The 27,984-nt window shown below is 49.0% G+C and overlaps 1 protein-coding gene across 3 annotated transcripts in view; it reads right to left on the bottom strand.

Annotated features, from left to right (window-relative positions):
• DLL3 (delta like canonical Notch ligand 3) overlaps positions 1-27,984 on the bottom strand; it is a 329,262-nt gene that overhangs the window by 179,986 nt on the left and 121,292 nt on the right. The window lies entirely within an intron of this gene.

Raw genomic sequence — 27,984 nt, 5'->3', positions numbered from 1 at the left:
AGGGTGGCAGACAGAAAATGGCAGAACATCTGCAGCAGAGCCTCAGTATGGGACTGTCCCTTCAAAAGCGGGACACCTGGTCACCCTACACCACAAGGAACATAGTGTGGATGTGCAAAAGTGATTTAATACCTGCAGCGTCTGTATATCAATGTAACTGAGGTCGACTAAGGCCAGGTCTACACTGGCAGAGAAAAATCGAAGCAAGATACTCATCTCCAGGTGCGGGAATTGTGTTGCTGGAGTCGAAATACCTTGCACCAATTTTCTGGGACAGCCCCACAGCTAAGGTCAATGGGAGAAATGTTCCTGTCAATTTCCCTTACTCCCCGCAACAGCAAGGAGAACCAGTGCCAACGGGGCACCCTCAGCATTCAATTTAGTTGGTCTTTACTAGACCCACTAAATCAAACCCTGGAGGATCGATTGCTGGCGCTTCAATCATCCAGCAAGTAGAGACGTGGCCTTAGCTTTGTAGTGTAGCGTTGCCCTGATAAAACTGCCCCAACTGAGTGGGACTGTCGGGAAGGGATTTAAAACACACAGCATCACCAACCCCAGCATTAAAAATCCCAAGTTGGGCCCTAAAATGAGGAGATGGCGCATGCTTTGTCTAAAGACGAAAACTGTTTTATCTATGCCAGCATATTCCAAGAGGCACAACAGCTGTCGTGTGATCATAGACGCAGGGTATATTACTTCCTAGCTCTTCTATAGAGATTTTCATCAGCAGATCTCAAAGCGTTTTGCAAAGCGAGGCAGAATCATGATCCCCACTTTACAAATGGGGAAACCAAGGCACAGAGGGGAACCGACTTGCTCCAGGTCACCCAGCAGGCCAAGGGCCAAGCTGGGCCAAAGGGAGGGGGGCAGCGATTAAAAAGGGCCCAGGACTCCGAATTGCTGCTACTGTAGTAGTGGTTTGAGCCTCAGGCCTTTTAATTGGCTGTTTAATTAAGTCTCTGCACCCCTGATTGGTCCCTCCCCCTCATCCACAGGACTCCACCCATCCCTGCCTGGCCTGCAGATACAGGAGCTGCCAAGTGCCTCTCAGCCAGGCTGTGTGCCCACCACAAGGCCTTGGAGCCTGGTTGGGGTGGGTGACAGGGCCTGGCCTAGCTCCCACCCTGGGGAGGGAGAGATCCTGCAGGGAGGCCTTGGCACTGTGACAGGGAACGTGACACAGAGTCGGGCCACAGTATCCCCGCCAACACTCCCCCCAGAAAGGAAGCTGAATTCTCAGCTAATCTTGGGACACCAGGAGCTGGATCTTTGAGTAAAAAACCCACCAAAAATGGCTAGTGTCACTAACACAAATGGACTTAAAAATAGCTGGAAGTGGTTGACATTTATTTTTCAAAATTCCCATTTCAGTCAGTTGCAGCCACATGCCCCGAAAAGGTTTGGCATATTTCCGCTGCTGGATGTCCAACGTGCAGCACCCCACCTGGTTTTTCCAAGCAGCTCTGGATGCCAGGTCCTGAGCACTGATGAAAACCCAGTTGTGAGCCTCCTCGTAGGACAGCGATGGGCAACCTAGGCAAGTGCGTGGGCCTTCTGAGTGTCCCTCCGTCTCACTGGGCCACAAGATTGCTGTCACCAAGACAGTCTCCTGAAATAGGGTTTGCTCACTGCACTTGAATTTGCAGGGGGTGCTGACGGAACCGTGGCAGCGCTGTGATTGGCTGCAGAGGGAGTGCCCGGCTCTTATAGGCAATGTGCAGGGGGTGCTGATGGAACCGTGGCAGCGCTGTGATTGGCTGCAGAGGGAGTGCCCGGCTCTTATAGGCAGCGCTGTGATTGGCTGCAGAGGGAGTGCCCGGTTCTTATAGGCAATGTGCAGGGGGTGCTGACGGAACCGTGGCAGCGCTGTGATTGGCTGCAGAGGCAGTGCCCGGCTCTCACGGTCACTGCTGTGTGCAATCAGCGTGCACCTCACATCATGGGCCCTGGCTGTACATGTGTGTCACTTCAGTGATACCGGTAGGAAAAAACCTACATGGACAGAAACCAGCGGAATGTGGCAACGGGCCGTAGGCTGCCCACCACTGTACTAGGAGCTGTTGAGAGATTTTGCAAATCTCCCTTTTCAGAGCTCTGGGGGAAAAAACCCGCCCGCCCAATGGTGCATGTGGAGTGTTAAAAGCGGCGGGGGTGGGTGTTAGGACCTAGCATCTGAGAAAGTCACTGATTTGTATCTTTCAGAAAACTGCCTAATCTTGGTTTTAAAAAACCAAATCAATACACAGCCAGCACTGGAGAATCCACAAGGACCTTCAGCAAAGACATAAAATCCAGTCAGTGGCAACTCAGAGACTGAGGCTATGTCTAGACTGCGGGCTTCCTTCGGAAGAAGCTTTTCCAGAAGAGATTTTCCAAAAAAACTTCCAAAAGAGCACACAGCAAAAGCACATCAAAAAAGCAGATGGACACTGAATGGACACTCTCTCCTGTCTCGCATTTAAGCTGTGATTACTATGGACGGACTGGCCACCAGGGCACCTGTGCTTTTTCTTCTTTCCTCTTCTTCTGAAAGAACTCCCTCTTCCCTGTACACACATGCCTTTTTCCGAAAGAGCTCTTTCGGAAAAAGGCTTCTTCCTCGTAAAATGAGGTTTGCCAATGTCGGAAAAACCCCTCTGTTCTTTTGATTTTTTTTCGAAAGAATGCGATTTAAGTGTGGATGTAAGTGAAGTTTTTTTGGAAAAACTGACATTTTTCTGAAAAAAACTGCTGTGTAGACATAGTTTGAGGCACTGAAAGCTCCTGAATTCTGCAATGCCAGACACGCCCACAGCATCACAGACGTGTCGGGCTGGAAGGGGTTATCTAGCCCCGGACCCTGCGCTGAGGCAGGGCCAAGTACCATAGAATCATTGAGTCCTAGGGCTGCAAGAGACCTCAGGAGTCATTGAGTCCAATATCCCTGGTCCAGCCTGGTCTTGTCCAGTGGTGAGGACCCCACAACCTCCTTTGGAAGCCTGTTCCAGGCTTCACTCCCCTGAGTTAGAAAGTTTGTTCCAATCTCTCCCTTAAATCTCCCATGCTGTAGATTGCACCCATTTCTTCTTGTCCTGCCTCCAGCGGACATGGAGAACTTGTGATCCCCAGCTTCCTGATAACAGCCCTTAAGGTATCTGAAAAAATGTATCGAGTCTCCCCCTCAGTCTTCTTTTCTCAAGAATAAACGTGCCCAGGTTCTTAACCCTTTCCTCCTAGGGCAGGATGACTAAACCCTGGATCATTTCTGTTGCTCCCTTCTTGATTTGCTCCAAGTTAGCCACATCTTTTCTAAATTGCAGTGCCCAGAACCGGATTCTGTTCCTCAGCTGAGGCCTCACCAGTACCAAGCAGAATGGGACAGTTGCCTCCTGTGTCTTACATACGACATTTCTGTTAATACACCTCAGAATGGTATTAGCCCTTGTCACAACAGCAACACACTGACTCTGACTCAGTTTATGATCCACTGTAACACCCAGGTGCTTTTCAGTAGTGCAACACCCTAACTGGTTATTCCTTATTTTACACTGGTACATTTGATACCCCCTCCCTCCCACACACACACACATACTTCTGAAGTGAAGTATTTTGCACTTGCCTTTACTGAATTACCTGATTTCAGACCAATTCTCTAATTATCGTGTTCCAGATATTAAGCACGTGTCTAAAGTTCCTGTCACATCAAGGCCAAAGTCAGCGCCTGCTTTTAAAAATATTGGTCTGTGTCATGTAAGGTACCAGATGCCATGGTGACGGACACAGTATGAGATAGCGCATTTGCAGTTGCACAGGTCCCATGTAAGAACACAAGAAGTTCAATATTTCAGTTGAGAAGTGCTTTCGGATTGTCAAAGGGGTGTGAGATGAGAAAAGAATGAACTCTATAAAATCTAGGATATATTTAGGCCAGATCAAATCATTCAATGATGTACTCTGGTGGGGAACAATTGATTCTTACAATTAAAACATGCCTCCAAAAGCAACACAAGGACAAGCTTTTGGTAAAGATTTGAGAACATGAGGCCGGACTTTAAGGGTATGTCTAGACTACATGTCTCTGCCAACAGAGGCATGTAAATTAGACTACCTGACATAGTCAAAGAAGCGGGAATTTAAATATCCCTTTGCTTCATTAAAATAAAAATGGCCGCCGCACTGTGCCGGCTCAGCTGATCGTCGGCACAGCGCGGCAGTCAAGACATGGATCGGTCGACAGGGAACGCCTTTTTCGACTGCTCCTGTAAACCTCGTTTCACGAGGCATAAGGGAGCAGTCGACAAAGGCGTTCCCTGTGGACTGATCCGCGTCTTGCCTGCCGCTCTGTGCCGACGATCAGCTGAGTCGACACAGCACGGTGGCCATTTTTATTTTAATGAAGCTGGGGATATTTAAATCCTCACTTCATTGACTATGTCAGGTAGTCTAATTTACATGCCTCTGTTGGCAGAGGCATGTAGTTTTGACATACCCGAAGTGAAGAGATCCTCAAAGACCAAGTTTAAAGGAGACAAAAAATCAACGTGTTTTCCATGACTCTCCATCATCACTGGAATAAAAGACTGGTGTGTGTGTGTGTGTGTGTGTGTGTGTGTGTGTGTGAGAGAGAGAGAGAGAGAGAGAGAGAGAGAGAGAGAGAGATAACAGTGAAGAACTGTTAATTGGCAAGATCAAGAGCTTTGCTAGTGACAGGCAGTCCCCCGGCGTTACGGTACAAGATAGGGACTGTAGGTTTGTTCTTAAGTTGAATCTGTATGTAAATCGGAACTGTCGTCCAGATTCAGCCGCTGCTGAAACTGATCAGTTTCAACAGCGGCTGAATCTGGATGCCAGTTCTGACTTACATACAGATTCAACTTAAGAACCCCAGGCGTCCCCAAGTCAGCTGCTGCTGAAACTGATCAGCTGCTGATTCCAGGAATCTGGGGGCAGAGCAACTCTGCCTCGGGCTTCCTGTAGTCAGCCGCTGGTCAGTTTCAGCAGCGGCTGACTTGGGGACGCCTGGGGCAGAGCAGCTAGGCTGCTGGGTTGCTCCAGTAGAGCCGCTCCTCGGCGCTACTGGAGCAACCCAGCAGCACCCCAGCTGCTCTGCCCCAGGCGTCCTGATTCAGCCACTGCTGAAACTGACCAGCAGTGGCTGAATCAAGACGCCTGGGGCAGAGCAGCTGGGGTGCTGCCGGGTTGGTCCGGTAGCGCCGAGGAGCGACGCTGCGGGACCAACCCAGCAGCGCCCCAGCTGCTCTACCCCAGGCGTCGTGGGCAGAAAAGCCTGGTCTGCTGGGGGGGAGGGGGCACTAGCTGCACCCCCTCCCCCCAGCAGACCAGGGAGACGGGGAGCAAAGGCACGGAGGACACCCGGAGCAGGACAGCCCAGGCGCGCCACGGCTGTCTCGCTGCGGGCGGCCTCCGAGGCTTTGCTCCGCGTCTCCCTGGTCTGACCAAGTTAAGGGAATGTGGATTGGATAAATGGACGGTAAGATGGATAGAAAGATGGCTAGAAGGCCGGGCCCAGCGGGTAGTGATCAATGGCTCGATGTCAGGATGGCAGTCGGTTTCTGGCGGAGTGCCCCAAGGTTCGGTTCTAGGACCGGTTTTGTTCAATATCTTTATTAATGACCTGGATGAGGGGATGGATCGCACCCTCGGCAAGTTTGCGGATGACACTAAGCTGAGGGAGAGGTAGATACACTTGAGGACAGAGATAGGGTCCAGAGTGACTTAGACAAATTGGAGGATTGGGCCACAAGAAATCTGATGAGGTTCAACAAGGACAAGTGCAGAGTCCTGCACTCGGGATGGAAGAATCCCAAGCATAGTTACAAGCTGGGGACCAACCAGTTAAGTAGTAGTTCTACAGAAAAGGACCTGGGGGTTACGGTGGATAAGAAGCTGGATATGAGTCAACAGTGTGCCCTTGTAGCCAGGAAGGCGAATGGCATATTAGGTTGCATTAAGAGGAGCATTGCCAGCAGATCCAGAGATGTCATTATTCCCCTTTATTCGGCTTTGGTGAGGCCGCATCTGGAGTATTGTGTCTAATTCTGGGCCCCCCCTACAAAAAGGATGTGGACGCATTGGAGAGGGTCCAGCAGAGGGCAACCAAAATGATTAGGGGGCTGGAGCATATGACCTATGAGGAGAGGCTGAGGGATTTGGGTTTGTTTAGTCTGCAGAAGCGAAGAGTGAGGGGGGATTTGATAGCAGCCTTCAACTTCCTGAAGGGAGGTTCCAAAGAGGATGGAGAGAGGCTGTTCTCAGTGGTGACAGATGGCAGAACAAGGAGCAATGGTCTTAAGTTGCGGTGGGAGAGATCCAGGTTGGATATTAGGAAAAACTATTTCCCTGGGAGGGTGGTGAAGCACTGGAATGTGTTACCTAGGGAAGTAGTGGAGTCTCCAGCTCTAGAGGTGGTTAAGTCTCGGCTTGACAAAACCATGGCTGGCTTGATTCAGTTGGGATTGGTCCTGCCTAGAGCAGGGGGCTGGACTTGATGACTTTCTGAGGTCTCTTCCAGCTCTGTGGTTCTATGATTCTATGAACGCCAGTAATTCATTCAGATTGGCACTAGTTGCCTATGCGGAGGAAGATGGCCCTGTGGTTAGAATACAAGGCTGGGACTCGGGGGCCTGCGCTGAGTACCCCGCTCCACCCCAGTGCTCCTGGCAAGCTTCTTAGGACTGGATTTTTCACAGGAAAAGGAACTGAACCCAGGTCTCTGACTGTTGAAGCAACCCCTAAACCAGAGTGGGGAGCTTACAGCCCATGGGCCAGAGCTGGCCCCCAGCTACCTTTGATCCGGGCTGCAAGGCTGAGGCTTCCCTTCTGCCCCAGCAGGGTGAGCCGGTGCTGCTGCTCTAACCCAGCTACAGGCCTCCCTGGCTCGGCACCTCCTCCCACCGCTTGCTTCCCACCAGTGTGTGCCCCCCGAATGATTCCTCTTTGGTCAGTGGCCCCTGACCAAGCCAAGGTTCCCTGACCCTGCTGGAAGCTATCCTTCCTCGGGACAGACCATGGAAGGGAGCTCCAGCAAATGCAAACAGGAGTACCTAGGAAGGGGTCAGAAACAGCCACTCCCGAAGGGAGCAGCGTCAGTTTCACAGGGTAACAACCTTCAGAGACCTACAGGCCAGCAATCAGATTTGAATAGGCATCCTGAGCCCCCTCTGTAGGACCTCAAAGAAAACAACAACAGATTTCCCACGGAGTCAGCTCACACAGAAGGCATCTGCGAGTCCACCATGACCCTTAGTTGATTGTTCCAATGCTTCCTTACCAGTGTTCCCTCTAAGATTTTCCAGCCATGAGTAGAGTGAGTTTTGGATACTTGTGCACCAATATTGAGGTCACGCATGCTGGTTTGGATGTGCCACCGCGGCACCCAATTTATTAACACACATGTTCCCAACTGTTGGAGCACCCCCTCCCCTCACCATGCAGCACATCCCGTTCCCGGCCCCAGCCGCCAGAACAGGCTTTGGCAGCCCCAGCGACTGGAGCAGGCCCCCAGCCCCAGTGGTTCCCTCACCATGCCGTTTCAGCCGGCCCTGACTGCCAGAGCAGGCACCTGCCGCGTGAGTTCTGTGGCATGGCTCGCCAGAGGTAGGTGGGGAAGAAGTTTTTGTGCGTGGCTGCGCAGGCAAGCACCTTAGCAGGAACTAGATTCGTTAGTCTCCCTGGTAAGAATTTACACCTCATTGTCAGTCTGAGCTTGTCCAGTTTCAACTTCCAGACACTGGCTCATGCTCCTTTCTCTGCTCTATTGCAGAGCCCATTATTAAACGTGTGAGTCCTATCCAGGTACCTAGAGACTGACCAAGTCACCCTTCACGGTCTCGTTATTAAGCTACCTAGATTTTGCCTTTTGAGTTTATCGCTATCAGGCAGTTTTTGTAATCTTAAAGGTTTAGAAAACATGCCTGTTAGTGCCAGACTTAAGGAGCAAAATGTTAAGGCTCCTCTCTGACCCTCCTACAGTTTATCAACATCCTCCCTGAATTGTGAAACAGGACGCAGGATCTCAGCAGCAGCCGCACCAGTGTCAGAGAGAGAAAGCAGCCTCTCTGTGCCTACTCAGTGCTCCTCTCTTTACCCATCCCAGAGTGGCTGCAGCTCCTTTGGCCCCAGCATCACACTGGGAGCTCCTGTTCAGCTAATTATCTGTGACTACAAATCTCTCTTTTTTTTTTTTTTTTTGCAGCCAGAACCCTCCTACTTCCATCCCGTGAGTACGGCCTGCATCCTTTATTCCTAGATATACATGTTTCCATTTAGCCGAATTTAGGAGTGGCAGAAGGACCCTAGAAGTGGAGGACCTGCCACGCCCTTTCTCCCTGAGGCCACACCCCTTCTTCCTGTAGCCACGCTCCTTCTCTGTTACTCACACTAAAGGCTGGGAACATGTGGGAAGGCCCCTCCATTCTAGGGATCCTGGCCATACTAAAACATGTTTTATTTGCTTGTGCCCAATTTACCAAGACACCCAGGCTGCCTTTGGTCTTTGTTATTTACCAACCCCCAACCGTTGGGCCAGCTGCAAACTCTCAGTGATGCAACCGTAGGAGAAAAAATATTTTAGGTTATTGCAGGGCCTGCTCCACACCCAGATTTTACACAGCTAAAACCAGTGTCAGCCAGGGGGCTCAGTGACTGTTTTTCACCCATCTACTTTCACCAGGACAAGCCCGACTGTGAGGCAATTTAGACCATACAGGAGAAAGATGCCTTATACTGCTAGGCTATGTCTACACTGGCGGGCTATTGTGCAAGAACGGCCGTTCTTCCGCAGAGCGTCCACACTGCCCAGCCCCTCTTGCGCAAGAAGATTTACAGTACACTGCATAGTAAGAGAGGGCTTCGTGCGCAAGAGCTATGCTCTTTTCTAACAGGTGTAAGCTCTCTTGCACAAGAGCTCTTGCGCAAGAGGGCAGTGTGGACGTGCGGCAGGGGTTTCTAGTGCAAGAAAGCCCTATGGCTAAAATGGCCATCAGAGCTTTCTTGTGCAAGAGAGCGTCCACACTGCCATGGCTGCTCTTGTGCAAAAGCACATCTCGCACATGGCAGTGTGGATGTGTTCCTGCACACGAGTTCTTTCACAAGAACCCTTGCCCAAGATGTTCTTGCACAAGAAGCCACCAGTGTAGACGTAGCCCCAGAGCGTATTCCTCTACAATACGGGAGCAAGAAGCACACACACACACCTTTTAGCTTCCAATGGGAGGTGAAAGGCTCTCAGCAGTTTGCTGGAAGTGCCAGTCACTTGCTCAGGACTAAGGCTGGGGTCTGGGAACTATGATTTGCTTCTGAAGATCACACTAAGAGCCCAGGAGCCGCACACACCCATAGGCAATGTCTACTTTGCGCATTCATAAGTAGCCGAACAGCTCTTGCGCAAGAGGGTTTTTTGCGCAAGAAGGAGCCCCTTGCGCAAAAATGGCAGCTCATTAGGTTTGCAAGAATGCGCGATGTAGACGTAGCACAATGTAGACATAGCCCTAGAGTGTTTGCAGAAGCCCACAGAGGTGGGTAAGCGGGCAGAGAGGGGCAGATAAGGAACCAATGGCAGGAGGTCGAAGCCAGATGAGCTCAAGCACAAATTTGTTTTTTATCACCCTGCAGCTGACTTGCCCTTAGAATCAACCTCTCTTGACATCTTCAGCGCTCGATGGACTGGCTGCCTTTCAAGAAGGGACAGTTCAGCCAAACTCAGGGACTCAGTACTGGGGGCTCTGGGTGAACCTGAATGGTTACAGGAAGGGGGATAAAAGGGTTCCGTGGAGATTAGAGCTGAGAAGGATCATTAGATCAGCTCCATCTAGCACAAGTCATTATACTTTGTCCAGAGCCCCTAGCATTAGACATGACAGCCTGATAAACCAGGACAAGCAAACAGTAGGGCTGTGTCTACACTGCACCCCTTTTCCGGAAAAGGGATGCAGATTAGACAAGTCGGAATTGCAAATGCAGCGGGGATTTACATTTTCCCCGCGGCATTTGCATGAACATGGCTGCTGCTTTTTTCCGGCTCGGGGCTTTGCCGGAAAAAAGCGCCAGTCTAGAAAGGGATCTTTTGGAAAATAAAGCCTTTTCCAAAAGGTCCCTTTTCCATTCATGCGAGGATTTTTTCCATCTATGGGCAGAATATTTTTTTCTGTGTGCACCAAGGCATGTGTGAATGTGCACTGCAAGTACAAACAAAAGCCTAGCTCTGGGTGCTCTGCTAATCAGCTGGGCAGTACTGAACTCTCTCTGGAGCGGCCGTACAAGCGCCTGGCTTCCAGGGCACACAGGTGGTGGCCACAGTCAGAAGGAGTTTTATCTTAACAAAGAGAAGGTGAAGGGGTGACTTGATCCTAGTCAGTCAGTACCTATGTGGAGAACAAACATTTAACTGAAAGTTGAAACTAGACAAATTCAGACTGAAAATAAGGGGCAAATTCGTAACCACTGGGGCAACTAACCAAGAGGCGGGGTTGCCAACCCACCAAAATTTCATTTACAGACAAAATGGGAAAAATTTACAGATAGACAAAATTTTTTACGGACATAATTTTTATACTCTATTAAAACGACATAAATGGCCAAAAGTGAAAAGTAATCATTGTCATTCATACATCACAAGAACAATATGTTATTTAACTCACTTTCATTTAGTTAGTCATGGTCCTGGAAGATTTCCCTTTTGTCATTGTACATCTGAACACTGACAACTAAACAACTAAAACGTCCAATTTCCGCTGCTCCGCAGTAAAATGGTTGAAGCAGCACAGAAGAAATTTAATTGCTATAGAATAATTGCTGTTTTTTGAAATTGTATTGCACTGTTATGAAATTTACGGACACCTAAATTTTTTTACGGACCTTACAGACATGTCCAATTTCAACTAATTTTTTATGGACTGCCCATAAATTTACTGATGGTTGGCAACCCTGCCAAGAGGTGTAGTAGGTTCTCCATCACTGGCAATGTTTAAATCAAGACTGGTCGTTTCTCCAAATGCTCTGCTCTAGGGATTGTTTTGGGGCTATTCTCCAGATGAGGGTCAAACTAGATGATCCCAATGGGCCCTTCTGGCCCAGGAATCCATGAAAACCCATCTCATACCTCAGAAGACTAAACCGATGCATGCCAAACACAAAGATCGGGAGAGACCGAGGTTCCACCAATTCCTGAGCAAGCCAACACTCTGTTGTGGTCCTTTGTTCCAGGAACTGATGCTGTGCGGATCAGGAAATAGATGCCCTGTTGATGAGGGTGGGAGGAATAGCACATACCAGCCCAATCACAGCCAGCATGGACTCAAGGAGAATCCAGCCCAAAGGGCTGGCTGGAAAAGGGGAATGTTTCAATTGAAAATCTTTGAACGAGACAAAATATATACTTTAGACTCATGGACTAAGATTTAAGATCAAGGTGGCCAACTAGCCTGATTTCTGCAAGCCGCAAACCACAGCACCTCACCTACCCACTCCTGAAACCACTGGCGGAACTACTGAAGTCCTCAGATCTTGATTTAAAGTTTTCAGTTTACAAAGAATCCACCATTTACTTTAGTTCAAACCAGCCAGGAACCCATCCCCTATGCTGCGGAGAAAGGCGAAAAACCCTCAGGGGCTCTGCAGAGCTGACGTGGGAGAAGATTTGGTTTGATCTGGTTTTCCAAGGGAATTTGTTCAGACACAGCTGTTGGGATTTTTATTTTGTTTTGAAATGAAACCATAGTGTTTTTCTGTTGGGAAGATCCCTGAAAAGGGAGGAAAGGTGATGAAAAAGGGGCCTAGGGAAACCATCCTTGAAAAAACCCACCCTGAAAATATTCTGGTCATTGAAAACACTGGGAAACCATTGCTATTAGCAGAGCACCCACAGCTGGTGGCATGTGGTTCTGCAAGTGGTGCACATCCACACATTCCTTGGTGCACATAACAAAATTTATTCCACAAGTGGATGGGGGGGATTAGAGGGAACGCTGACTGCCACCTTTCCCCCCACAAGCTGGACTCATTTCCCCACACTGCACCCCTTAGCTTTGCTCCCTGCCAATAAGCTGTAAGAAGAGAGGGGAACATTTGCCTTGCAGCTCCCCCAGTTTGTTACCAGCTCCCCCAGTTTGTAGGCCCCAGCTAGACTCTCAGAGGCGAGGGCACATTTGGAAAAGGAGCAATGTGTTTTTAACTCCTCTCCTGAAGTCATGCAGCCCCACTCCATCAACATAGAGAGGCTCCCAGGCCAGCGTTGCTTGAAAGCAGAGGCACTCAGGGCCCGTGCCTGGGGCCCTGGCTCCCCGAGTGATAGCAGAACCGACTTTCATTTCAAGACACTTTGGGATTGTGAAGGAAAAACGTGAAAACTTGGCCTGAAGGTAACTGATGCTGTTGCACCTGCCTGACTCTGCAGAGACCACAAGTCCACTGCTCCAAGAGGTCTCAGAAACCCAGTGGGGAGTTAACACAAAGCCCCACCTTTCCGGGGCCCTTTGCCACCACAGCCCTTTGCTGCCAATCCACAGTCATGGCCATTGCTGGGGCAGCTGTGAGCAATGATCCCCTCTCCCTCTCCTGGGCCCTCCATCCATGTCTGGCAGAGTCCTTCCCTGTCCAGGACACACCCCAGCTCCTACAAAGGCATGGAGTGGCAATCGGGCCAGGCCCACTCTTACAGAACTCCTAACTATCCTTTCAATCAGCTTCTGTCGCAAATGACTGGAGGAGAGCTAATGTGGCACCAGTTTTTAAAAGGACTCTGGAGGTGATCCTGGCAATTACAGGCCAATAAAGTCTAACTTCAGTACCAGACACATTGACAATTCTGTTCTTAACTATACAGGCAGTCCCCGACTGACGCGGATCCGACTTATGTCGGATCCGCACTTACGAACGGGGCTTTCTCGCCCAGGAGGTCGAGGTAGCGGATTGCTACCTGCAAGCTCCGGGGCGAGAAAGCCCCGTTCGTAAGCTGCTCCGGTGCCCCTGGTCTGCTGGAGACCGTCTCCAGCAGACCAGGGGCACCGGGCGGGTTCCCGCGCTTCTGAGGCTTTCTGTGGGACCGTCCCCAGCAGACCACAGGCACCGGGACCCAAGCGGCAGCAGCGGGCGGGTTCCCGCGCTTGTCATGGGATAAGAGGGAAGGTCCTCTCCTGGACTGGTTAAAAGATAGGATAGGAATAAATGGTCAATTTTCAGACTAGAGAGAGGAAACTAGTGATGTCCCACAGGGGTCCATACTGGGACCAATCCTATTCAACATACAGCCGGCCCCTGAGTTACGAACGCATCTACTTACAACCGTTTGTATTTACGACCAACCTCCTATACAGCCGGTCCCTGAGTTATGAACGAAATCTGCACTTACGAACAGCGCGGCTGTACGTAAGTGAATGTAATCCGACTTACGAACAGATCGGGTTATGACCTAGTGTTTGGTACGTGACTCGTGCGTAAGTTGGGGACCGGCTGTATTCCTAAATGACCTGGAGAAAGAGGTAAATAGAGAGGTGGCAAAATTGTCAGATGATACTAAACTGCTCAAGATAGTTAAGTCCAAAGCAGACTGTGAAGAGCTTCAAAAGGATCCCAGGCTGTGTCTACACTATAGTTTTTTTTTTTTTTTTTTTTTTTTTTTTTTGAAAAAGCTACTCAAATTGCACTCTGCAATTTGCATAGCTTTTTCCGATTGCTTTTCCAGAAAAGGCTTTTCTAACATTTGGCCCTGTCTAGACAGGGTCAAATGGCGGAAAAGCCTCCTCTTTTGGAGGAGCTTTTATTCCTCGTAGAACAAGGTATACAGGGCTCCTCAAAAGAGCACATCTGCTCTTCTGAAAAAAAAAGTTAAGGAGCAAACACGTTCACTTGAACACAGCAGGGTTTTTCCGGGATACCGGTAGTCCGGAAAACCCCTGCAGTGTAGACATAGCCTCAGTGTTCAGTGGCAGTTAAAAAAGCAAACAGAATGTTAGGAATAATTTAAAAAGGGATAGAAAATAAGACTGAGAATATCTTATTGCCTCTATAAATCCATGGTACGCCCAGGGTTTGAATATTGTGTGCAGATGTGATCTCCAAAATACCTTGCCATTGGAGAAAGTTAGGAAAAAGGCAACAGAAATGATAAGGGGCTGCCATATGAGGAGAGATTAAAAAGCCGGTGACTTTTCATCTTAGAAAAGAGGAGACTAAGGGGGGGGGGGGTATGATAGAAGTCTATAAAATCATGACTGATGTGGAGAAAGTAGATAAGGAAAAGTTATTTGTTTCCATAACACAACGGTTTAAACAACGGAAGTATTTTTTCATACAACACCATTAACCTGTGGAACTCCTTGCCAGAGGATGTTGTGAATACCGAGCCTTTAACAGGGATCAAAAAAGAACTAGATAAAGTTATGGAGGATACATCCATCAATGGCTATGAGCCAGGATGGGAAAGAATGATGTCCCTAGCCTCTGTTGGCCAGAAGCTGGGAATCCGCAACAGGAAGTCAATCACTTGACTGTTTTGTTTATTCCCTTGAGGGCACTTGGTATTGGCCACTGTGGAAGACAGGATACTGAGCTAGATGGACCTTTTGTCAATATGGCTGTTCAAAATGTACATCCCCTTGATTTCTTTGGTCTGGAGCAGCCCTAGCCTGAAAGTCCAATATTATTAGTATTATAGCATCACCTGGAGGAATGGGGGCAATTGAGGGATCAGGGCCCCCACTGTGCTAGGAGCTGGACAGACAATCTCCTGCTCCAAGTGCCTTATTAGGTCTGGGAACCTCAGGAATTGCTTTCTAGGACTGCCCCTTTAGCAGTGGTGTGTCGGTCACTCTTCTGCCCCTGCTAGAGGGACTGAGCCTTGCACGGTGAGTGGATCCCTGTGTGTCCACCTTCGCTCCAATTCCACACATCCACATCTTCTCCATCTACCCCCATCTGATTTCACAGCATCTAAACCTTCTGCTAAGGCCAGAAAGGGACCGTTTGATCAGCTCTTCACCCAGAACCTCCCCCTGTATCACCCTGATGCTGAGCCCATCGACTTGAGTCAAACCAAAGTGTCTTGAGACCCAACGGTTGTGGGACAGAGACCAGGTGAGAGCACAGCACCACCGAGGCCCCTGCTGTACCAAGGAACTGGTTGGAGGCTATCTGCCTAAGAGGTCCCCACAGACACCCCATGCTGCAGAGCCCAAACAATCTCTTCCTCCCTAGCTGACCAGGGGGAGAATTCTTCCCCACCCCCAAATGTGAGGCCAGCCAGACCCTGAGTGTGCCAGCAAGGACCCCCTATTCAGGTGAAGACTTTGCTTGCATTTTGGGGTCTCCATGGCTGAGATCACTCGGCCTTTTGGGGACTGTCCATACGTTTGTCCTCATTTCACCCTTGGTTAGCGCTCTATAGGCGCTCAGCCCCAGTGCACAAACCAGGGAGCCATGGGAGGCCACGCTTTGTACTGCTGCAAATCCCTTACCCCCACTCATAGTGCTGGCCAAGCAAACCTCTCCTGCCCCCAGAAGGGAGCTGGGAGAGACCACACTTTGCTACTCAGCCCAGCCCCTCCCCCCCGATTTGGGACCTTCCTCGTGTGCAGCCCTCACCCAGCTCACCCAACTCCAGCCACCCCAGTATCATCCTCCTCCTCCAATACTGGACTCAGCCCTGCCCATCCTCCACCCCACCGTGAGGTCTCTTTTCTCTGCAGAGCACCTGGGAATGTCTCCTCCCCGCTCTGGTGCAGCCTTCACCCATGGGACACTGGCCCCAGCCTGGACTCGTAGACTAAGGCCAAAAGGGACTATCATGTTCACCTTGGCTGACCTTGTGCACCTCACAGTCCAGAGAACCTCACCCATCCCCTCCTGGAATAGGCCAGGGCGGCAGGGGCGCCATTTCAGATTTTTTGGGGAGGGTGGGGTGTGACCTGTGCATGCTATGATGGGGAGGAAGTGAAAGCATGGGGGTGTGGACTGAAGACAGTGGATTCAGCAGTGTTACTGAGCATGCTCAGTACAAGTCACACACCAAATGGGGAGGGAGGAACCAAACCCATCTGCCCTCCCTGCACACATGGATCATCTCGATCCAGGAGCTAACAAGGTACTGGAATTTTAAAAATTTTTTTTGGCAGATAACTTAACAGTTAGCTGACTGGAGCACTGTATCTAACTCCTATATATAAGAAAGGAAATTAAATAAATATGAGACCCACTCAGCTCTAACACTAACATATTCTGACATCTTGTGGCAAGTCACTTAAGGGACACTGGTTAGCCTTAAAATTTTAATGTATCTTCTTACTTTGTTACTAACTATGCGGAGAGAGAGATATCCTGTCAGGACTCCTGGGCTCACTCTCTCAGCTCTGGAAGGCGCGTGGGGTCTAATGGGTTACAGCAAGGGGACAGATACATCTCAGCTCTTTATAAGAACATCAGAATGACCATACCGGGTCAGACAAAGGTCCTTCTAGCCCAGGATCCTGTCTTCCAACAGTGGCCAATGCCAGGTGCTTCAGGAGGAATAAACAGAAGAAGCAATCATCATGATCCATCCCCTGTCGCCCACTCCCAGCTTGTGACAGACAGAATCTAGAAATGCCATCCTGCCCATTCTGGCTAGTAGTCATTGATAGACTGATCCTCCTTGAATTTATTTTGCTCTTACTGGAACCCTGTTATAGTTTGGGCCTTTTCACCATTTTCCGGCAAAGAATTCTACAAGTTGATTGGGAAAAAAATAATTGATGTTGTTTGTTTTAAATCTGCTGTCCATCAATTTAATTGGGCCAGCTTCTTGTGTGATGTTGGTGAAGTAATAAATAACAGTTCCTTATTCTATTTTTCCACACCATTCATGATTTTCTACATTCTAACCTATCCCCCACCCTTTAGTCATTTCTTTTCCAAACTGAAATGTCCCAGTCTTGTTAATCTCTCCTCATAGGGAAACTGTTCCTTTCCCCTAATCATTTCTGTTGCCCTTTCTGTACCTTTTCCAAATCCAATATATTGGTTTTTAGACAGGGTGACCAGATCTGCATGCAGTATTCAAGATGTGGGCATACAATGACTTTATGTAGAGACAATATGGTATTTTGTCTTATTATCTATTCCTTTCCTAATGATTCCCAATATTCTGTTTTTAGTTGCTAGACTGCCACTGCACGTTGAACAGATGTTTTCAGGGAACTATCCACAAGGATTCCAAGATCTTTTTCCTGAGTGATAACAGCTATTTTGTATCTATAGCCATAAGTGCATTACTTTCCACTTATCAACACTGAATTCCATTTGCCTTTGGGTTGCCCAGTTACCCAGTTTTGTGAAATCTCTTTGCAGTCAGCTTTGGATTAGTCCCTGTTTACCCCCTTTTTAAAAACATTTGTAAATTTAACCCCCGTAATCCAAATGCAGATCCCTGCAGCACAACACTCATTCCTACTCTTCCCTCTCCACCCCATCTTTTAAGCAGAGTACCCATAATGTTTTCATGAAGATCTAACAATCCTTTAGCTACTGGAATGCCCAGACTTTTGTAATTCTTAATTACCCTGCTTGCTCTTTTTATAACAAACTCCCTGCCCCAAAGACAAAGCTGCAAGCAGCTCAAACTGTTGTATTTAAGAACTGCCTCTGGAATCAGGGCATGCAGCTTTATATGGACCTCAACAATGAAATCCAGGGGGTTCAAACTCGGGAGGGGAGGATACTGCCAAGTGACCTGTACCCCATGCTGTGAAGGAAGGTGAAAACCTCCCAGGTTCTCTGCCCATATGACCTGTGGGGGGAGATGCCTTCCCAACCCTAAATTTGGCTATCAGCTAGTCCCAACAGCCAGACCTGTGGTAAAGAATTTGCTGCAGTCACTCCAAACTCTACACATCTAGGGTGTGTCTAGACTACAAGGTTCTGTCAACAAAAGGCGCTATTGCAGCCACACTATGCTTTTTCAAAAGAGAGCGGCTTGCTTTGTCGACAGAACTAGTGGTAGTCTAGATGCTCTTTGCTGACAGAGGCTTTTTTGTCAACAAAGCCTCTCTCGACAAAAGCCTGTAGTCTAGATATACCTAGTGTCCCACCTCTGGCTACTGGAGAGATCTGCTAATAGGCCATGTGGGCAGCCTCACAAGACCATCCCCTCCATGAACCTGTGAAGTTCACACTTAAAACAAGGTGGGTTTTTTACCCTCACTGCTCCCCTTGGAAGGCGGTTGCAGAATGTCCTTCCTCCAGTGGTTGGAAACCTCCATCTACTTGCAAGCCAAAATGTGTTGATGGCCCATTGACAGCCATCTATTCTGTGCGACATGGCCCTCAAATAACTCCTCTCCTGCCTGGGGAAATTATCTCTCTGATGTATCTAGAGAGAGCAGTGAGATCTCCCACAACCTTCCCTGAGCTGGGCGAAACCAGCCAAGTTCCATACGTCTCCTCTCGTCAGGTAGGGTCTCCATGCCTCGGATGGGCCTTTCCTCAACAGACGAGACCAGGACTGCACACGGTACCCAGATGATCTCACCAGTTCCTGACACTTTCCCATCCTTTTCTGCTGAGCTGCTGCTTAGCCAGTCGGTCCCCAGCCTGTAGCAATGCTCGGGATTCTTCCGTCCCAAGGGCAGGACTCTACACTTCTCCTTGTTGAACCTCATCCGATTTCTTTTGGCCCAATCCTCCAATTTGTCTAGGTCACTCTGGGACCCATCCCTGCCCTCCAGTGTATCTACCTCTCCCCCTAGCTTAGAGTCATCCGTGAACTTGCTGAGGATGCAATCCATTCCCTCATCCACGGCATTAATAAAGATGTTGAACAAAACCGGCCCTAGAACCAATCCTTGGGGCACTCTGCTTGATACCGACCGCCAGCCAGACATTGAGCCATTGATGACTACCTGCTGGGCCTGACAATCTAGCCAGTTTTCTATCCACCTTACAGTCCATTTACCCAATCCCTACTTCCTTCACTCGCTGGCAAGAATACGGTGGGAGACCGTATCAAAAGCGTTGCTAAAGCATTGCCACCACTGGAGCCCCAACTCTGCCTTTGGTGACTCCACCTTCTGAACGTCAATCCCCTCCCCCCGCTTGTGACCCCACCCACAATGCTCCACCCCTTCCACCAGCCACAGTACCTCTGCACCATCCTTCTAGGCCCCAGCTGCACAGGCCCCAGTTTAACTCAGATGTCCACCAGCAGGGGGCGCCACTGCCAAGGGGACTCCCACCCCCCTCACCTGCATCCCACTCCACACCTGCATCTGCACTCCTGGCAGGACTGCCCACATTTCTTTGTTGGTTCAGATGGGCATACCGGAGGCATCTGTTTGGAAAGCCAGATTTAGCTCTCTATGAAGTGCACAGTTGCCTTTCTGCTAAGAATGAGGGGACCTGGACCTCGTGCTGGGAGCAATGGCTTCCAGACAACTCACTGAGCCACAAGCTTCATATTATGGATCCTTTGTATTGCACTAGTGCCCGGAGGTGGCAGCACAAACCGGCCCCCTACGGTGCTTGGCGCTGTATAGTATCACAGCAGCGTCATGCTAGATTGGAATCCATCCAGTCTAGCCACTTCTGCTGAGGCACAGCCAAGTACACAGAGACCAGCACTGACGAGCAGTTTTCCAACCTGTTCTTGAAAACCTCCAATAATGGTGATTCTGCAGCTTGACTCCCCTGAGTTAAAAAGTTTGTCCGAATGTCTCACTAAATCTCCCCTGCTGAAGATCATGCCCATTTCTTGAGGTGTTGCTCTTGAAGTCTTTAAGGCATGCTTGGAGGACTTCAGTACCCAGGCTGTGTCTACACTACAAAGAAAGTTGGGAAAAGATACGCAAATTACAAACCACAATGTGCATATCTTTTTCCGCTTTTTGTCCAAAAGAGGCTTTCCGGACATTTGGCCTGTCTGCACAGGGCCAAATGTCAGAAAAAAAAAAACCCTCTTTGGGGAGTTTTCCCTTCTTCCTTGTGGAACAAGATTTACAGGGATGCTGAAAAAAACGCGTCCGCTTTTCCAACATTTTTTTCGGAAAAGCGGACACATTCCTTGGATGCAGCAGAACTTTTCCGGGATACTTCTGGTATCCCGGAAAAGCTCTGTAGTCTAGTCGTACCCTCAGCCTGAGATCAAGGGTCTATTACAGGAGTAGGTGAGTGAGGTTCTGTGGCCTGTGACATGCAGAAGATCAGACCAGATGCTCATGACCAATGTTCTCTAAAGCTGGGCACTTGGGCAGCCACCCAGGAGAGATTCAGGTGCTGCCCAGCTGATTAGCAGAGTGCCCACAGACGCCCACAGATGCCCACAGTCGGCAGCATGTGTTTCTACTGGCGGCGCATGCCTCGGTGCACATAACAAAACTTATTCTGCACATGGATGGAAAAAGTTAGAGGGAACACAGTACCTTCTGACCTAAGTCTAGGAGTCTCAAGTCAGGCATTCAGCAATGGAAGCATGTCAACCCTCTCTAGAAAACATTGGTTACTTTGACAAAAACAGGAACATTTTAAAAAATCAAGTTGCTTCTCACTACTTCTAAACCATGCACATGGATAAGGCCTGCAAGTCTAGGCCTAGCTCCAGGAGTCATGAGATTAGAAAGATGAGCTTCCATTTTGAAAGAAAGAAATTCATTTTTTTAATCTTTAAAAAGATGCGTAAAAAAGTGAATTTGTTAGAGGGTAAAACATTGCTTAGCAAATTAAAGACAAAGTTTAAAGATGAAAAAGGGGGAATTTAAAGGTAACTTTCCAGTCTTTGCGATTCTAGCCAATAGCTTGAGATCATGATCCGAGAGCCCCCGGAAAGATCAGGAGCTGGAAGGCAGATAGAAAGAACCCAAACAAAGGTGGTTTTTAAAAACAACCTCATGACTAGTACGCTAATCCCCAGGGCCGCCCCTAGGCACATGCAGAATACATAGCTGGGCAGCTGCTTGCTGTGTGTGGTACTGGTGCAAGCGGCCTGCCCCATCGCCCAGCTCCTCTGCAGGCTGCACTCAGCCCCTGCCCACCAGCTGGCAGAAGGGGAAACCGACTGAACGGCCGCCCCCTGCTCCATCTCTGGCCTGCATCTCGCTATGCTGCCCACCCGCTCTGCTCCTACCCCTCAAGGTGGGGGGCTGCAGCTATTCAGGCTGGGCACCAGGATTCATAAGGATGGCCGTGCTAACCTCATCGTTGTTATTAATATGAATTATGCAAGTGTACTTGATTATGTAGCTGTATTAGGCCCCAGTGGGATTTTGCTCCTGTATAGCTAGTTCAATTAGCTATTTTTAATTGATATAGTTTCGGTGTTGTCAGTCTAGGGGTGTGTCTAGACTACAGGGTTTTGTCGACAAAACTATACCTGCGTCTACACTGCCGCTGAGTTCTGTCGACATAACGTCGACAGAACCCAGCAGTTTTGTCGACGGCTGTAAACCTCATTCTACAAGGAATAACGCCTTTTGTCCACAGAGTTCTGTCGACACAAGGTGTTATTGCATCTACACTGCGGCTTGCTTTGTCGACAGAACTGGATGTCGTCTAGACGCTCTTTGTCAACAGAAGCTTTGTCGACAGTATCTGTTGACAAAACTTCTGTTGACAAAAGCTTGTAGTCTAGACGTACCCCCTCTGTGGACACAGTTATACCAAGTTAACATTTGAAAACAGTCATCAGGGCCGCCTCTCATGACAAGACAGATCCAGTTTCTTTTTAAGCCTCTTTCCTCCTGATCAAAGATTTACAAAGCCAGTGCTGTTTTTGTTGCTCTCTTCTGGCCTCTCTCGAATTTAGCCACATCTTTCCTGGAGTGCGGCACCCAGAACTGCACACAGGATGCCAGCTGAGGTCTCACCATGGCAGAGCAGGACAATTACCTCCAGTGTTTGATACATGCAAATGCCCTAGAAAAACATTAGCCACAATTGCACCACATTGTTGATTAATACTCAATGGCTGTGTCTACACTGGGCCACTTATTCCGGAAAATCAGCCGCTTTTCCGGAATAAGCTGCGAGCTGTCTACACTGGCCCTTGAATTTCCGGAAAAGCAACGATGCTCTACTGTACAAAATCAGCCGCTATTCCGGAAAAACTATTCTGCTCCCGCTCGGGCATAAGTCCTTATTCCGGAACACTGTTCCGGAAAAGGGCCAGTGTAGACAGCCCAGTAGTCTTTTCCGGAAAAAAGCCCCGATCGCGAAAATGGCAATCGGGGCTCTTTTCCGGAAAAGCGCGTCTACATTGGCCACAGACGCTTTTCCGGAAAAAGGGCTTTTCCGGAAAAGCAGCCTGCCAATGTAGATGCTCCTTTTCCGGAAAAACTGAAAACAGAATAGTATTCCGTTTTAAGCATTTCCGGAAATTCATGCCAGTGTAGACACAGCCAATGTGTGAGCCCCTCGAATGTCCAGATCCTTTTCCGCAGTATGACCCCCGAGCTGGCTATTCCACACTTTGTAATTGTGCATTTGAGTTTTCTGTCTTTTGCTCTTCTCTTGATTGAATTTCCTCTTGTTGAAATTCAAACTTATTTTCCAATTTCTCAAGGTCATCCTGAAATCCAATCCTGTCCTCAAAGTGCTTGCAACCCCTCCCAGGCTGGTGTCATCCACAAATGTTATCAATTACACTCCGCTCTGTTACCTGACCCCTGGTCTACACTAGGGGATAAGTTCGGCTTGAGATACATAACTTAATTGCGTAGCTGAAGTCAAAGTACCTTAACTCGAATTTTGGCGCCATCCATACAGTCCCTTCGACTTCCCTTACTCCTCGTGGAAGCAGGACTGCCAGCATCGAGAGAAGCGCCCCTCTCAATTCAAATTAGCCTGTCTTCACTAGACCCGCTAATTCAAACCCCAGAAGATCGACTGCGGCTGCTTCGATCTTCTCTGTAATGTAGGCATGGCCTAAGATATTAGTGAAAATGTTGACTTGTCCCGGAGACAGAATTGTCCCCTGTAGGGCACCACTAGATACACATTCCCAGTTTGGCAGCAAATATGCCTGAGAACAGTCCTTCAGCTACATGATAATAATTTCATCTACTCCACATTTCCCCAGTTTGCTTATGAGAACGTAACAAGAACAAACCAAAGATCCATCTGACCCAGTATCCTGTCTCTGAGGTGCTTCAAAAGGCATGAACAGAACAGGGCAATTATCGACTGATCAGTGTAATGGATCCATCCCCTATCATTTAGTCCCAGCGTCTGGCAGTCAGAGGTTTAGAGACCCCCAAGGTATGGGGTTGCATTCCTGATCATCCTGGCTAACAGCCATTGCGGGACCTGTCCTCCAGGAACTTCTCTCAGGGTGTGTCTACACTGCACCACAACTCGAAATGAGATACGCAATTTGAACTATGCAGATTGAGTATCTTATTTTGAAGCTATTTCAAAATAGCTTATTTCATCATTTGGTACTGTCTACATGGCACCAAATTTCAAAATAAAGCGCTATTCCAAAACGTCCCTCACTCCTCGTAGAATGAGGTTTACAGGCACGTCAGAATAGTGAGCCTGAAATAACGGGCTTGCTGTGAAGACACGGGATAGCTATTTCGGGATACTCCAGTATCGCAAAATAGTGCTGCAGTGTAGACATAGCCTCATTCTTTTAAAAACCTGGTTATGCGTTTGGCCTTTGCAGCTTCCCCGGTAACAACTTCCACAGGGGACAGTGTGTTGCATGAAGCACTTCCTTTTTTTTTATACCTGCTGCCTGTTAATTTTATCAGGTGACTCCTGGGTTTTGTGTCACGTGAACAGGCAAATAACTCATAGACTCATATGCTGTGTCTACACTGGCACCCTTTTCCGTAAAAGGGATGCTAATGAGACACTTCGGGATTGCAAATTTGCATGAACATGGCTGCCGCTTTTTTCCGGCTCGGGGTTTTGCCAGAGAAAAGCGTCAGTCTAGACGTGATCTTGCGGAAAATAATCCCTTTTCTGGAAGATCCCTTATTCCTACTTGAATAAGGAATAAGGGATCTTCCGGAAAAGGGCTTATTTTCCGCAAGATCACGTGTAAACTGGCGCTTTTCTCCAGCAAAACCCCGAGCCGGAAAAAAGCGGCAGCCATGTTCATGCAAATGCCACAGGGGATATTTAAATCCCCCGTGGAATTTGCAATTCCGAAGTGTCTCATTAGCATCCCTTATTCCTTGAAAGTAGGAATAAGGGATCTTCCGGAAAAGGGCTTATTTTCCGCAAGATCACGCCTAGACTGGCGCTTTTCTCCGGCAAAACCCCAAGCCGGAAAAAAGCGGCAGCCATGTTCATGCAAATGCCGCGGGGGATATTTAAATCCCCCGCGGAATTTGCAATTCCGAAGTGTCTCATTAGCATCCCTTTTACGGAAAAGGGTGCCAGTGTAGACACAGCCATAGACTTTAAGGTCAGAAGGGACCAGTATGATCATTTGGTCTGACCCCCTGCACAGTGCAGGCTACAGAATCTCACCCACCCCAACACTCCTCTAGGTATTTTTTCCACGCAGTCACAATTTTATAATCTCTCTTATATGCTCCCTGAGGCATCTCTATTCTAATCAGAAAAGTCCCCGCCTTTTAAATCTCTCGTCCTATGGAAGCCATTTCATCCCGTTCATCATCCTCAATGCCCTTCCCTGCACATTTTCCAATTCTAATGTTTGTTTTGAGCTGGGGTGACGAGACCTGCAAACAGGTGTGGGCATAGAATCATAGAGCTGGAAGAGACCTTAGAAGGCCATCAAGTCCAGCCCCTTGCCCAAGGCAGGACCAATTCCAATTCAATCAACCCAGCCAGGGCTTAAACACCTTTAGGGATGGAGACTCCACTACTTCCCTAGGGAACCATCCCAGTGCTTCACCACCCTCCTAGTGAAATAGTTTTTCCTACTATGCAACCTGGACCACTCCCACCACAACTTGAGACCATTGCTCCTTGTTCTGCCATCTGTCACTACTGAGAACAGCCTCTCTCCATCCTCTTTGGAACCTCCCTTCAGGAAGTTAAAGGCTGCTATCAAATCCCCCCTCACTCTTCTCTTTTGCAGACTAAACAAACCCAACTCCCTCAGCCTCTCCTCATAGGTCATGCGCTCCAGCCCCCTAATCATTTTGGTCGCCCTCTGCTAGACCCTCTCCAAGGAATGCCAGCGATTTCTGCAGTGCATGATGATATCACGAGGGACGTCCTCAAACCCAAGTATGTCACATCTACAACTTCCCGCCCTCACTCCTCAGGCCAGTGTAAACATATGGGGGAGGAATCTGGGGGGTCCTTACCCCAAAGAGCTGACAATGGATCTAGGGCCTCTGCAGCCATTTAAATGATCATTGCTAACAAGATTTAAAGCATGTCACAAAGGAGATCAATATCTCTATCCCCATTTTACTGATGGGGGAAACTGAGGCACCAAGCAGGGACTTGTCCAAGGGCATCAAGCCGGCCTATGGCAAATCCAAGACCAGAAGGGAGGTCCCTTGTATGCTAGTCCAAGGCCTCAGCAGGGCCATACTGCCTCAGCTGAGCACCCTTCTCTCTGGCTTATGTGTTTCCACTCCCAGCTCCTGTATCCCTTCACACCGCAGCTGGAACCACAATCTTTCCCCAGCCCCATCCAATGAGAAGAAAGCAACTGTGTAACATTGCACCTTGACCACAGCTTTCTTGCGTGCTGCAGCTTTAAGACCAGGCTGTCTCTTTCGGATTCTCTAAGGCTACGGCTACACTGTAGCCTTCTTCCGGAAAAGCTTATGCAAATGAAGCATTGCGTGGAATATCGCTGTGCTTCATTTGCATAATTAATTAGCAGCTGCGTTTGCACAAGAGGCTTTTGCACAAAAAGGAGCTGTGTAGTCGGCTCCTTTTTGTGCAAAACCCCCCACTTGAGCAAGAGCGTTCTTCCTCATTTGTTCAGAAAGAACAGCTCTTGTGCAAGAGGGATTTTTGGCACAAAAAGGAGCCATCTACACAGCTCCTTTTTACGCAAAAGCCTCTTGTGCAAAAATGGCTCCTAATTAATTATGCAAATGAGGCACAGAGACAGTCCACGCCATGCTTCATTTGCATAAGCTTTTCCGGAAGAAGGCTACAGTGTAGCCGTAGCCTAGAGTTGGGCAATTCTATGGCATAGGGGCTTGAGCTGTCGGCTATCTACACCTGCAGCTGGAATCGATCCTGTTTCCAGCCTAAGGGATCATTCACCAGCAGGCACAAGTCGGGGTAGCCCTGAAGCAAGTGGGGCTGCACGCCGGGCATTCCTTCTCCCCCCTGCAGTGGTCCCGTGGAGCTACTCTGTAGGCCTGTGCTGTCAGCAGCCACCCAGGGAGTTGTACCTATTAACGAAGATTTCAATCTCTTGTCTATATTAGAACATCTGCACACCATTACTTATGGGAAGTCCTGTTTTCCTGCAGGCTAACTTGTTAGTTCCCCTAAACTCATTAGACTACACGCATTTCCCTCCCCGCACCAACCAGTTCATTTTTTAGCAGGCTGTCCAGTTCTGGCTCATGTCCGGTCCAGGACTTACCCCCATTGTGGCTCTGAATTTAAAGTGTATTAGGAGCCGGGTGGGCAGGCAGCCCAGCTTGGTTCTGGTATGCACCATGTCCAGGAGCTCAGACATTACTCTCCACCCCCAACAGAGGCTGCTGCCATCCTGCAATGCTGCCTCTTTATCAGAGGCAGCAACACAGGGCAACAAGCAGCCGGTCCACAAGAGGAGCTGATTTTTAAACTGGCTCCTCTTGCAGACTAGCTCCCGCCTGGGACCCCGTGCTTCTGCTGGCCCCGCCCCCAGGGTCTATAAAATAGTCGACTAACCGATAAAAATTCATGAGGTTACTCGACTATTCAATTAATCGAATGTGTCCCTAATCGAATACCCCCTCTTGGGAATGTCCTCTTTTTTGAAAGTTCAAATATGGCAACCCTACCTAAGATGTGTGAACATCTACCTCATTCGGTTGCCACAGCGCCACGTGGGTTGCACCTTGCTGATAGCCTAGGTCTGCAAGAGTCTCCCAAATACTTGAACTGGCTTTAAATGGGGACATTGCAGGATATAGTCCCTAAATATCAGCCACTAACAGCCTTACTTCACGCAGCAGCCTAGCTGGTGATACAGGGTCATTGCTAACTTGTGATAACTTACAGCAGGGCAGCAGCCACTGCAGGCCCTGGGCAAAGGATGCGGGGGTGGCTGCATGCCCTGGAAGAGGAGGGGGCTCAGGCAGAAGGGGCAGATTTGGAGGCAGTTAGCCCTCAGCACCCCCAGCCCTCAGAGCCCCGTGGAGTGCACTAAGCAGCACTCTGGCAGCGATTTAAAAGGGCTGCCGCTACTGAATTGCCCTCAGACTGGTGAGGGGAAGAAAATAACAGATCAAGTTTCACGTCCCGACATATTCCTGAGCAAACTTCCCCCAGGGGCCATGGCCCACTAGGAATCCAGCCCACCAGGAGGCCTTGTGCATCAGAGGGCAAGCCACGGGCTGAGGGTTGGTGTACTGATACGGGATCTAGGCCAGCGCTAGGAAGAACGTGTGAAAACCAGCTGACCAGCCACAGATCTCTAGCCAGAGCAATGGTGCTGGACAAGATCTCCCCTGGGCAAAACTACAGCACCTGAGCCAAGACTGCCCCTAAGAGGTGGGAAGGGGAGAGCCAGAGGGACAGCGATGCCAGAGGACAGCTGGATGCAGGGAGACGCTCCAGATTCCCTGACTGAGTCATCTCGGAACTGAGGCTTTCTGCCCCTCCCGGTGCCTCTCCAGGCACTTCTTCCTGTGCACCACTGTGTTAATTCAAACAAAACTCACTTAGTAGCACAAAACTCACCATTAGCACAGGCTGCTAGAGCCCAGAGAGATCTTCCTCCTCATGCTTCTAGCTATGGCCCCCTTCTCTTGAGCCTTCTTAGCCCGCGAGAGAAAACACCTAACCTGCTGTGTGCCAGATAGATTTGATACACTGACCTGGTCTAGGCCATCCCCTTGCACAGCGCTTGTCTACTTAGTC

The sequence above is a fragment of the Pelodiscus sinensis genome, unplaced genomic scaffold, assembly GCF_049634645.1.
Source record: "Pelodiscus sinensis isolate JC-2024 unplaced genomic scaffold, ASM4963464v1 ctg34, whole genome shotgun sequence".
Classification (NCBI taxonomy): Eukaryota; Metazoa; Chordata; order Testudines; family Trionychidae; genus Pelodiscus; species Pelodiscus sinensis.
Note: the sequence above shows the minus strand (reverse complement) of the source record. Positions and strands in the feature narration are given on the sequence as shown.